We start from the raw sequence: 13,909 nt of genomic DNA on the forward strand, positions 1-13,909 counted from the left end.
ACGTGGGCTCTGTAGTTGGTGGCACTTGGGCTCTGTAGTTGGTGGCACTTGGGCTCTCTAGTTGAGGTGCGCGAGCTCAGTAGTTGTGGCATGCGGGCTTAGTTGCCCCGTGGCATGTGGGATATTAGTTCCCTGACCAGGGATTGAACCCGCATCCCCTGCATTGTAAGGTGGATTCTTTACCACTGGACCATCAGGGAAGTCCCTGTATATGTTTTTTTTTTTTTTTTTAATTATTATTTATTTATTTATTTATTTATTTATTTGGCTGTGTTGGGTCTTCGTTTCTGTGCGAGGGCTTTCTCTAATTGCGGCGAGCGGGGGCCACTCTTCATCGCGGTGCGCGGGCCTCTCACTGTCGCGGCCTCTCTTGTTGCGGAGCACAGGCTCCAGACGCGCAGGCTCAGTAGTTGTGGCTCACGGGCCTAGTTGCTCCGCGGCATGTGGGATCTTCCCAGACCAGGGCTCGAACCCGTGTCCCCTGCATTGGCAGGCAGATTCTCAACCACTGCGCTACCAGGGAAGCCCCCTGTATATGTATTTTAAAATGTCCTCTGACTTGCTGAGAAAATTACTCTCATAAGGTTATATCATATTTTAAACCCCATTCCCCTTCTGATGTTCACACTCCTGATGGCTTACTCTGTGCCAGACCACGTTTCAAGAATTTTACATGTATTAACCTAATTTAAACCTCAAAATAAATAGCCTTATGAATTATACCCATTTTACAGTTTAGGAAAGTGAAGCATGGTGAATAAGTTGCCTAAAGTCAACACATCTAACAAGTGGCAGAGCCAGTATTCAAACTTCGACAGTTTGATTCCAGAGCCTGTTTTCTTTCTTGCTTTCTTTCTTGCTTTCTTGCTTGCTTGCTTGCTTGCTTGCTTCCTTCCTTCACTTAACCTAAGTGAATGGTCATATGCATTTGTTTACAGTGTACTTATAGAGGAAGTAAATGGCAGTGATTTATTGCAGTGCTAATAGGCATTATACTGATTAGTTATGAGATTTGGGGCAAATTTCTTTACCTTTCTGAGTCTGTAAAATGAGGACATTGAACTAGATTTCTTACAGATCTTTATCCCTGTTAGATGTATATTTCTTTGGGAAGAAAAAGGAATTGACATTTGACATTAAATGAGCAAGGAAATGGGACACATATTTAGCACATTTTTCTTTCAAAATTAGAGTAATAAATAAAAAGTTTAAAAAAAAATTAGAGTAATTTTATAGGGTCAAGGAATGATGATGTAAGCCACTACCCATTGGGGAAAAGTGGAAAGTAAACAAAAATGTTACTGTAAGACTTAGGACTTTAGCTTCTTATTAGTTTGATCAGCTTAAACTGCAGACTTTCGAATTGCAGTGGATTTGGGCATTTAAGAATAGATTTTATTTTTAAGTTCATAAGATGATCTGAGGATTGGAAGAAATCATAAACTTGAACTAAGGCAACTGGCCGTGGGACTTTTTTTTTTAACGTTTAAAACTTTATTTTATTTATTTTATTTTATTGTCTTTGGGACTTTTGAATCACCGTCTTAATATCCCAGCCTCGGATGATAGGTATCCCAAGGCAGGACATTCCACCTTTAGGCAGCAGTGCCTCAGATAGAACATATAGCCCCTACTCATTCACTCTAGTTCTGCCATTTGGGATGATGCAGAACTACTATGATTTTTCTCTGTGACAGCCATTAAAGGTATTGAAAGGTAGCACTGTTAACTCATTTCTTTGAAGATTCAGCCTTTTTTTCATAGCAGTACAGTGGAACTGAGACTGGTTAACTTGGAGAATAGAAATCTCTGGGTGGTGATGGGAGTACGCAGTTTTGATGCTGTCTGAAATTTAATGATTAAGTTCAGCTCAGGAAGTAATGCAGTTTGCTCTGTCTCTTCAATATAAATAACGGGTGGATGGGGTTAGAGGTGGCATTTAATATAGTACAAAAGCACCAAGCCATGCCAGCATTTAACAAGTAAATTGAATCTTATTTCATGACTGCATTAATTCTAAGCAGAATCCAAAGTACATTTTAGTAGTGATACCCAGATGAATGCCAGTATATCAAATGATATATTAAAATGTCTTTTGGGTTGACAGTGAAATGCCTTGATATTTTTTAATCGAATTGCTACCAATGTGATGAAATACTGACGTGCTTTGTGGACTACAATTGAATGAATAACGTTGAAATTTACCACTTTTCCTTTTTGCCCATGCCATATTATACTAGGTTAGTTAGAGTGCTATTTTTGATGCATGTTTTCTTTGTGATCAGTAATTATGTTTTTGATCTTTAGCATTGAGATATTATACTTTTTAACAAAAATTTAGTGAAGTATAGTTGATATATAATGTGTTAATTTCTGCTGTACAGCAGTGATTTAGTTACACACATATATCTATTCTTTTTCATATTCTTGTCCATTATGGTTTATCACAGGATATTGACTACAGTTCCCTGTGCTGTACAGTAGGACCTTGTTGTTTATCCATCCTATGTATAATAGTTTGCATCTGCTAATCCCAAACTCCCAGTATTTCCCTCCCCCACCCTCCCGCCCCCTTGGCAACCACAAGTCTGTTCTCTGTATCTGCGAGTCTCTTTCTTTTTTGTAGATATGTTCATTTGTGTCGTATTTTAGATTCCACATATAAGTGATATCATGGTATTTGTCTTTCTCGTTCTGACTTACTTTGTTTAGTATGGTCATCTCTGGGTCCATCCATGTTGCTACAAATGGCATTATTTCATTCTTTTTTATGGCTAATATCCCATTATATATATACATACACATACACCACATCTTTTTTTTTTTTTAAGCATTCTTTTCTTTCTTTCTTTCTTTCTTTATTTATGGCTGTGTTGGGTCTTTGTTTCTGTGCGAGGGCTTTCTCTAGTTGTGGCAAGCGGGGGCCTCTCACTATCGCGGCCTCTCTTGTTGCAGAGCACAGGCTCCAGACGCGCAGGCTCAGTAATTGTGGCTCACGGGCCCAGCTGCTCCGCGGCATGTGGGATCATCCCAGACAAGGGCTCGAACCTGTGTCCCCTGCATTGGCAGGCAGATTCTCAACCACTGCGCCACCAGGGAAGCCCCACCACATCTTCTTTATCCATTCATCTGTTGATGGACATTTAGGTTGTTTCCATGTCTTGACTATTGTAAATAGTGCTGCTATGAACATAGGGGTGCATGTGTCTTTTCGCATTATAGTTTTGTCTGGGTATATGCCCAGGAGTGGGATTGCTGGATCATGTGGCAGCTCTATTTTTAGTTTTTTGAGGCACCTTCATACTCTTTTCCATAGTGGCTGCACCAGTTTACATTCCCACCAACAGTGTAGGAGGGTTCCCTTTTCTCCAAACGCTTTCCAGCATTTGTTATTTGTAGACTTTTTAATGATGGCCATTCTGACCTGTGTGAGGTGGTACCTCGTTGTAGTTTTGATTTGCATTTCTCTAATAATTAGTGATGTTGAGCATCTTTTCATGTGCTTTTTGCCCATCTGTATGTCTTCTTTGGAGAAATGTCTATTTAGGTCTTCTACCCATTTTTCAATTGGGTTGTTTTTTTGTTATTGAGTTGTATGAGCTGTTGGTATATTTTGGAAATTAAGCCCTTATTACTCACATCATTTGCAAATATTTTCTCCCAGTCTGCAGGTTGTCTTTTTGTTTTGTTTATGGTTTCCTTTGCTGTGCAAAAGCTTATAAGCTCGGTTAGGTCCCATTTGTTTATTTTTGCTTTTATTTCTATTGCCTTGGGAGCCTGACCTAAGAACACGTTGGTATGACTTATGTCAGAATGTTTTGCCTATGTTCTCTTCTAGGAGTTTTTGGTGTCTTGTCTTATATTTAAGTCTTTAAGCCATTTTGAGTTTATTTTTGTTTACAGTGTGAGGATGTATTCTAACTTAATTGATTTACATGCATGAGATATACTTTTGAAAGAGTTATTTTCTGAAGAGAGAAAGATTGTGGCCATAATTTTCTTTCTTTTTTTTAAAATCTTTTTTTAATGAATTTAAATTTTATACTGGAGAATAGCTGATTAACAATGTTACGTTAGTTTTAGGCGTACGTGTGGCCATGATTTTCAAAACTTAACGCATTAAAGGGGTTCTGCTTTTCATATTAATCAGCCTTGCTACCAATTATTAATGTGCAGTGAATTACTTTGTTTTAAACTTAAAATTAACTGCACATATTGAAAGTGAGTAGGTTGATAAATTGTGACATATATATGCCTGTGATACTATCACCACATTTAATGTAATGAAAATATCTGTCACCCCAGAAGTTGCTTTTTAGCCATTTATAGGCTCTTCCTCTTCTCTTGGCCACTTACCCCTGTTCCCAGGCAATCAGCTGAACTGCTTTCCATCACTCAAGATTCTAGAATTTAAGTAAATGGATTCTACAGTGTATACTCTTGATATGGCTTCTCAGCATAATGATTTTGAGATTCATCCATGTTAATGAGTGTATAATATTATTATTATTTTTTAAAAATGTGTATTTATTTTTGCTGCCCCGGGTCTTGGTTGTGGGCATGGGGGCTTGTAGTTGTAGCATGTGGACTTCTTAGTTGTGGCTTGCACGCAGGATCTAGTTCCCTGACCAGGGATTGAACCCGGCCCCCTGCATTGGGAGCGTGGAGTCTTACCCACTGGACCACCAAGGAAGTCCCAGTATTATTTTTTGTTGCAAGTAGTAATGCATTGAATGGCTTTACCACATTTTGTGTATCCACTCATCTGTTGGTGGACAGCTGAGTTGTTTCTAGTTTTTGGCTCTTACAAATAAAGCTGCTTTTGTGGACATAAACTTTCATTTTTCTTAGGTAAACACCTAGGAATGGAATGGCTGGGTTGTAGGGTAAGTGAACAAGTGTTCTATAGAAAAAGAATTGATTTTTGAGTATTGATTTTTGTATCCTGCAACCTTCCTAAACTCACTCATTAGTTTTGGTCATCTTTCAGTTTTCTTAATTACATTTTCGGATTAAGCATAACGTCCTAGTTCATTGTCAGCTTAGATGTGAAGAAATGTAAGCTTACAAAATGTAATGCATCACTTTGATATGTGGCATCCCCAAGGTTTTCTTTTTATGAAATACTAGTATTCCTTCTAATATGGAACTTTGAAATTTCAAACTGTCATTATTTAAATAGTTGGATTTATAGGCAGTTTCAGGAAAGTAGTTCTGAGGGAGGAATTGCTGTTTGTTTTTATGGTTTTTATGGGATTCTAAGAATCAGTTCACATTATATATTTAGAGAATCAACCACTTTGGTGATGTTTTCGGGGAGGATGAGGGAGCGTGTATGATAAGGACTTAGAGGTTTCAGTACAAACTGCATGGATCCCAGTCCAATTTACTGAAATGAGGAAGACTGAGAAAGCAATGGATTTGGGATCATCAGTTCAGCCTTGACATGTTGGGTTTTAGGCCTGTTGTTTGTTGGCTTTGTTAAGTGCTTATATGTTTATTCGAAGGACTGTAAATGAAGAAATACATCTTAGGTTAAAAATAGGCCTAAGATCACACAACTAGTTATTTGCAGAATTAGATCTCAAACCTAGGGCCCTCTGACTCCAAAGCCAGTGTGGTTATTCCTGTGCTATATTATATCCATAAGGCAGAAAAACAAGCTTGGCTTTGACAGTAATAAATGTTTCCCATGAGCTATTATAAATATATAGCAGAGTTTGCAAGCTTAGATGCAAACAGACTCCAGACAGATAACTGCGAGTTGGGTTTATAATGTAAGAGAGTGATGACATCTGTGGAGAACTGCAAAGCCCATATCCCATCTGAAGGATTAGCTGCTGGTCAATCCAACAGATTGTTACCAGGTGGGAAGGTGGGTGCAGTATTGCCAGATCTTCTGTTTTTTTTAAGAGAGGTCAGATATTTTGATTTTTATGTTAAGTCTTCTAATTTGTAACTGTAGGCAGCTCTCCTTTAACACGCTGTGCAGACCAGTCCTGTGTGCTGCCACCAAACATAAATGTGTGTTGGATTTCGCTCGGTGCGTAAGAGTTGCACCTGGTATACTGTGGACGCGACAATAAATATTACATGCTGGGAAACGGGTGGTGACTGTGTAATGAGCACATTACAACCTTTGAAATGCGGGTTGCTTAGTTTGAACATGGGGCTTGGTGAATCTGGTGTTTAAGTTCAGTTTTCATGCGGATCAGTTAATTATAGGTGGGTGGGGGAGGAAGGAATTGCTCCCTGCAGCATTTTGCCTCCTAATTGCATGCTTTCATTTGCAGATAGGGCCAGTTGTGAGTGTGTGGATTTTTGAGTAAAACCTCGAATCCAAATGAGAAGAAACCTTCAAGGAACAACTTATACTGACTGAGTCTACAGGCAGCTATATGCATATTATGGAATGTTCTCAACCCAGAGATAGCTCTGTTGACAAGGAGTGAGTGGTGAGTCTGACTATCCCCACTGGTAATTAACCTAAATCCTTCCCTTAAAGAGAGGACAACTCCTGCATGCTTAGCATTTACCGACTGTTAAATAGTAAGTTAATTTTTGTGTTAACAGAAGATGACTCCAGCACAGTTTAAAAGAATTCTTTATCCCTAAAAGTGTGTTTAATGAGTGATTGCAGTTCGACTTTCTTCAGTTAGACACATCCCTTCCTTTGCCTATGTGTTTCTATCTTTTTTTTACCCCAGTCCAAATAATACCATCCTCCAAGGCCTGTCTTCCTTGATATATTCAGCCATCACTAAAGTGATGGTCATGATAGTTACTAGTATCCATTCTAATCTTGGTTATGGTAGGTCTCATTGCCATTGGAAGTGATTGTTTTAGGAATGGGCATGAGATCCAGTTTCGGCCAATGGGAAATAAAAGGAAAGTCTGCAAGAGGCTCTTGGGAAAAGTTTTCTTGCTTTTGAGAAAGAAGAAAAGAGATGATCCTTCCCGTAGAGCTTGTTTTATCTGGATGTGACATCTGGAACTGCTATAGCTATCTTGCTACCAGCCTGAAGGTGATTCCCTTACCTAAAGGTGGGCAGAGGGAAGAGAATTCCAGAAAAGTAGAACTGGAGCCACATTCACTATTCCTAGAACCACCTTCACTGTAGATTCCTTATTATGTGAGATAATAAATTTTCTTATTGTTTAGGCAGTTTTGCCTTTAGATTTTCTGTTACTTGTTGTGGAAATCATCCCAGTTCACTTGATCCTCCTCTTTCTGATTACCCACTGGCATTTGTACTTCATTATGTTCTGAGCTGCCCAGTAATGTTTGTGTATATTGCCTTTGTAGCCCATTATAAACTTTGTGATGTCAAGGGCTATGTTTATATCCCTGCTATGTCTACTAGTTCTGTCTTCTTAAAAAGCCATCATTGCCCATTTAGTGAATTGAATTATTTGAACAGTAGAGGATTTGAAAAATCAATTCATACATTTGAAAAATTATAGAGATTCTTTTAATGCACATTCCTTTCTTTGACCACACTGCTTTCCTCTAGGATTATGAATGAAGTTTGGCTTTTGATTTAAGATGACTTGTGTGTAACACATTTTCAGTTGGTTAGTTCTACGATTTGCTATTTGTTTTTATTCAACTTTACCATGAAGATCAGCTCCTCTTCTGTATATTTGAGTATTGGCTTTTAATCTCATAGATTTTGTTGTCTTCTCTGTTATAAAAATGGAATCATTTACCTTCTCTTTTTTGTGCTAGTTATAGGAATGAGGGACATGGATAGTAGGAACATAATAATCGAGAAATAATTTGTATTTGGCTTTGGAATGCACACTGACAAAAAGACTCCCTAAAGTGTGCATCTCTGTTTTGTTCTTAGGACCTAGTGTTGTGTACGGGGGTAGGGGAGAGAGGGTTGGTGATGAATCTAATGTCTTTGAGGAGTCTTGAGTCGCAGGATGGAATATTTAGTTGATTCTATTTTAAAGCTCTATAACACCACCCTTCCCCACCACCCCAACTCAAGACGTCCATGTACTTGTCCATCTTTTCTTTAGATTCTGCTATTATAATCTTGAAAAAGTGGGATAAGAACTTTGTTTTCTTCCTGAAAATTTATAATGTTGCTTTCAGTTTTGTTAAGGAATATCATAAACCTTTATTGTAATCTGGTAATACATTCTGAATCCTTCAAAATGATTTACATTCAGGGAAGAATTTACTTTTTTATTTTTTCGTGTTGGGTTGTGATTAAATGGGGGGAATAACTTTTTAAGAAGATAGGGAAAGTTGTATGATGTGCTTGATCCATTAGTTTGAATTCAATAATGCCGTTATTTAGTAATATAAGAAGTTCAAATCACCAAGGTCAGCTTTAATGTATTTTATTTCATGTATATTATGAAGAGTTTGTAGGAATGAAGCATGTGTCTTAACCTAAGACAGCCATGGCAGACATATGATCTAAGCCAAATCAATCAAAATGATCTTAGGACATTTACTAGAAATGCCAGGATAAAGGTACTTTTTTTTTCTGCTGAATTTCAACCTGGCAGCCATCTTCCGACCATGAAAGGAAAGTCAGTTGAGTAAGAAGCCAACAGGGAAGGAGTAGAGCAGAGCAAAAACACACCCTGATCACCTCTTGAGATGCTGGATCACGTCTTCCCTGAAGATAGTATACCTGGACTTTTCAGTTACCTGAGCCAGTAAATTCCAAAACATCATAACTGATACATCCTTATCATCACCCATTCTATACCATGTAATGATAACTGAAGGGACTTGCTAAGACTAGAATTGCGAATTAGGCAAGTATGTCTCTGATACAGGTGTGCAAGGTGGCAGATAATGCAGTCCTTTCATTGATTTATTTAAGGTTCAGGTATTAAGTACAAGAGTTAAGGTGGTAAACAATACGTAGTCTGTGCCATTACTAATGGAGCTTAATGTTAATTGGAAGAGGCTAACAGTACGTGAACAACCCTCCTAATGAATAGGTTTGTATTAACTGAGGTTTGGTTCTAGAAGAAAAGGAGTATCTGTCATCTGTACTGATTTGACTCTTTGGTGGAGATGCCTACTGAACCCTTGGCACCCTGGAACTGTAAAACAAATAGTTGGGCGGAACCTGGGTTCTGGCTGACTTTTTAAAAAAGTAATAGGTTATTATTGTTTTTTCCGTAAGAAGCCATTAGAAAGGTACAGGACCACAATCCCTTGTTCCAAATCTTGGGGCCAGATATATTTTGGAATTTCACCCTTCTCTGGATTTCAGAAAGGTTTACATGGTATGTGTATGCTTAACGTAATACCTCTTTTTACTTAGGGAAGGGACGAGAGGCTTTCTATTATTAATAATGCAAATAATAATGCCTTATATTAGTTCAATTACTAAATGGCAGGCTCTGTATACTTTTCAGCATCATCTTAACTGTTAATAAATTATATTTATTTTTACACTTGAGAAAATTGAAGACATTAGGTGACTTTTTCAAGGTTTATACAGCTAGGAAGTAGTAGAACTGAGATTTCAACCCGTATCTGTTTGAATCTGAGGTCAGCGCCCTTAACCACTGCTCTGCTGCCTCTTCATTGTGCTCTTACAGCTTAAACTCCTGTTTATTGCTAACATTAGGAAGGTTATTACTTTCTGTTAAGTTTAATAAGTTAACTTAATTAAATTCACTTAGTATTTCTCATAGTCTTGCATTTGATTCACTTAGGTTTTCTGGGAATGCAGTGCTTATTTGTAACTAAACGTAATTTTGCTTTATCCTTTCCAGATTTTATACCTTGTATTGGTTCACTTACCAGCTGCATTGGCTAGAGCTTGTAGAACATTGTGGTTACAATGAGCATTTTGTCTTGTTCATTAATTTAATGCCTCTAATGTTTCACAAAATGCTTAGTGGGTATAATGTTTTACCACTGAGCATGAAGCAGCCTTTTGGTTTTCCTTAAAATCAAATGTAAAAGAGATCAGGACTTCCCTGGTGGCGCACTGGTTAAGAATCTGCCTGCCAGTGCACGGGACACAGGTTCAATCCCTAGTCCGGGAAGATCCGACATGTTGCAGAGCAGCTAAGCCCATGCGCCACAACTACTGAGCCTGTGCTCTAGAGCCCGCGAGCCACAACTGCTGAGCCCCTGAGCCACAACTACTGAAGCCCGCATGCTCTAGGGCCCGCGTGCTGCAACTACTGAGCCTGTGTGCGGCAACTGCTGAGCCTGTGTGCGGCAACTACTGAAGCCTGTGCGAGGCAACTACTGAAGCCTGTGCGAGGCAACTACTGAAGCCTGTGCACCTAGAGCAAGCCACCACAATGAGAAGCCCATGCACCACAATGAAGAGTAGCCCCCACATGCCACAACTAGAGGAAGCCCGCGTGCAACAACGAAGACCCAACGCAGCTGGAAAAAAACAAAAGGCAAGCTCACTAAAAAAGATAAAAGAGATCAATTTACTTGTTTTATTAAGAATTTTTAAAAATTCTGTTTTAACATGTGAGGACCAGATTTTAAAGTGTTAATTGTTGCCATGTCGTAACTGCTCAAAATTAAAAATTGATCAATTAGTTCTATCTACTTATACTGTATTACAATTTAAAAAAATTTATTTATTTATTGGCTGCGTTGGGTCTTAGTTGTGGCACGCAGTATCTTCGTTGAGGTGCACAGGCTTCTCTTTAGTTGTGTGCGGGCTCAGAGCGCATGGGCTCTGTAGCTGTGGCATGCAGGCTCTCTAGTTGTGGCGCTTGGGCTTAGTTTCCCCACAGCATGTGGGATCGTAGTTCCCTGACCAGCGATCGAACTGGTGTCCCCTGCATTGCAAGATGGATTCTTAACCACTGGACCACCAGGGAAGTCCTTGTATTTCAATTTTAATCTCTGGTAGTCTTTAAACTTCTTACGTCTTTGGTAAATTCATTTTTATACATTTAAAAATATGTTTATTTTACTTCATAATTCGCTGACTTACATTTATATATTATTTAAATGTTAAATGTTAACATTTAAATGTTTAATTTATGTGGGCCTAGCATATAATAGGAGCTCAATGAATATATGTTGAATAAGTTAATTTTTAGGATTATCTGATTAGTGAGGCATCTTGATAGCATATGTTTTGACTAGTGATAGGAAAATGTTATATCAATTTTATGGAGGGAAAAAAATCCAGAAAATACATGTTCATTATTAAAAAGTTGTAGTTTCCTGATTTTTTGTTCATGTGGCTGATTGCTAATCCTACCATTTTCATTCTGATTTGATAGCATCTTGCTGTAGGTACCAGCCTACTTAAAACTGTCAGGTGGGTTTAGGTATTAAACACACACACACACACACACACACACACACTCACGAGGAATAATTTGTTCATCAAATGTGAAAGAAAGAGGAAATGTGCACATTATAGAAAATTATTAAACTGCAGAGGTTGAATGGGATATTCATTTAAACGATGACCCTGAATGGCTCTGAGTTTCTCCTATTCTAACTTGTAAATATTGATAAAGAAGGAGCTTGGGTGATTTTGAGGGATTAGATTAATAGCATTAGCTCTTCAGTTTTGGTAGTAGGATCCAAAAGATTTGTCTTTATCGATAGCTAGAAAATATTGTTGAAAGTCTGATTAATTTTTTTAGTGTAAGGGAATGGAACTTGATATTAAATCTCCAGTTTTTTGGTTGCTGGTGGCCTTAATGTTGGGCCATTTAGCAGCTAGTATAGTATAATAAGTCTTGCCACAGCAGCTGGAATTTATTGTAGCTGTTGCTCTGTGTCCTTACTATAAAGGCCATGATTTCCATGAGGAAATTATAAAAGCAGCCCTCCTTTGGTTTTGATTAAGAAGTATTTTCTGGCAGCATGGGAAAATGCACTATTTGTTTTGTGCTTTATGAACAGAAGACATCCTTTTATAAAAGAAGCCATTTCTTCTTTGAAAAGTAGTCACATGCAGGATGCCTATTTTCATTTATTATTACTGTCTATTAATATCTGTGAATGCCTTTAGTACACATGTTCGCTGAAAAATGCTTATAGGAAATGATATTAAATTAAATGAAATGTGCTGATCTTAAGGTAGATATAGACATTTTCTGTCCAAGACCATATATTCCTGTGGTTCTCTATTTCTGTAGTTCTCTTAAAAAACGGTTGACCTAAAAAAAAAGTTGATCTGTACAACTCACTAAAAAAGTTCAATGCTGTCTATATCGTCATTGGGTTTTAATGCCCGATAGGGAAGAGTAAATACTACTTCTTAAATATTGACCAACACTTTCATGCCTAATTATTTAACATCCTTAGACATTCTAACTTAAAGTTACTTTTCTCTAATTCCCGCAAATACTTCAAGCAGTTAACAAGGCAGATTACCAGTAGAGCAAACAAATCTTTCTAAAACTTAAATAATTCTTAAAAGTTTAATAAATTAAACTTATAAATTTAGTATATTAAATTTTCTTGTCTTTCAAGTATCTTAGTAGATAGAGCATAGAGTACCATAATGTTATTATAAATATATTAAATAGCACATAAGTATTAATACTGATTGATTTCTATACTTTCCCAGAATTAGAGATATATCCACCTAAATGGAAACAATTACTGTCCTAGGCCAGTTAAGGTAATTTGGTTAAAAATCGTAACTGTGGTGCTGATATGAGTAAAGCTATTTGGGTCAAAAACTATAGAATAAGAATGGGTTTCTGGGCAAAGAAATTTGAGACTGGTAGAGGCCTAGGTCCATAGTGCGCCTGCCAAGACTGAGCCGGCCATTGCTAGGATGAGCGCTTTTCTTAGGCTACAGTTCATTTCTTGCAGCTGGGACTTACTCAAACTCGTAGGTTTTAATTTTATGCAACTCAGTATATTTACATGAAATGGTGGGGTTTTTTAACGCTCTACTTCAGGGAAGGAAGATAGTTTTTTTTCCCCTTTAAATTTCTGGAGTTAGGGAAACTTTTTAGGATTGGTAATACAGATATTCTAGTGCGTTGTCAGTGGGAGTGTAAGTGTGTACGTTCTCTTAGAAGAAGATTTGGAAAATACCTGTCGAAACTTAAAATGCCTACCAAAAATTAAAAATGTATAAACCCTTTGATCCATCAGTTTCACTTCTTGGAATTTATCCTACAGATAAATCCTGCTTCATCATATCCCACATTTGTGAATTTACAGGATTATTCCTTGTAGCATGTTTGTAGTAGTAAAAGATTACAAGCAACCCAACTTCCCACTTATTGGTGATGAGTTATACCCATATGGTAAAATACAGCCTTTCAAATTGAGGGAAGTAGTTTTTAAAAAGTCACTGATAGTGCCTGATTTCCAAGATAAAGTGTTAAGTGAAAAAGCAAGGTGCCAAAACATGTATGTGGTCACGTGAAAATATTTTAAAAAGAAAAAAATACATACGTACATTCTCGTATATTATTAGAATTCCTGTGAAAGGCTATACCAGAAGCTAATATTGGTGGCTGTGTCTTCGGAGGAGAATTGGGTGGCTAGGGATAATGATGACAAGAAGATTTACGTGTGATTTACTCTTGTTTCTTTTGAGTTTTACACCATGGTGGTATATTACCTACCTATCTGAGCAAAACAAACAAATAAAAAACCCAAATTAATATGTGGTACTTGGTTTAAAAAAAAACAAAAACAGATTCATTCTGTTTTTCATCTTTACTAACTCATGGAATCTCTAAGGATGAGACCTCTAAATACATTTAAAAAATTTTTTTTATTGTAGTAAACATGTAACATAAAATTTGCCATCTTAACCAGTTTTAAGTATGTAGTTCAGTAGTGCTAAGTATATTCACATTGTTGTGAAACAGATCTCCATAACTTTTTCATCTTGCAAAACTGAAAACTCTATACCCATTAAAGAACAACTCCCTTTTTTCTCCTATTGCCAGCCCCTGGTAA

At 37.4% G+C, this 13,909-nt stretch overlaps 1 protein-coding gene across 3 annotated transcripts in view; it reads left to right on the forward strand.

The window, feature by feature from the left end:
- The window catches only part of CDC42SE2 (CDC42 small effector 2), a 201,398-nt gene that overhangs the window by 103,972 nt on the left and 83,517 nt on the right, over window positions 1-13,909 (forward strand). For 2 of the 3 annotated variants that reach the window (XM_036846628.1, XM_036846629.1), the window contains exon 2: window positions 6,294-6,455. The exons of the other annotated variant lie outside the window; for it this stretch is intronic. The gene's annotated coding sequence lies outside the window, so the exon portion shown is untranslated. The remainder of the gene's footprint in view (window positions 1-6,293; window positions 6,456-13,909) is intronic. 3 annotated transcript variants of the gene reach the window in all.

Source organism: Balaenoptera musculus, chromosome 3, assembly GCF_009873245.2.
Source record: "Balaenoptera musculus isolate JJ_BM4_2016_0621 chromosome 3, mBalMus1.pri.v3, whole genome shotgun sequence".
In the NCBI taxonomy this organism is placed as follows: Eukaryota; Metazoa; Chordata; class Mammalia; order Artiodactyla; family Balaenopteridae; genus Balaenoptera; species Balaenoptera musculus.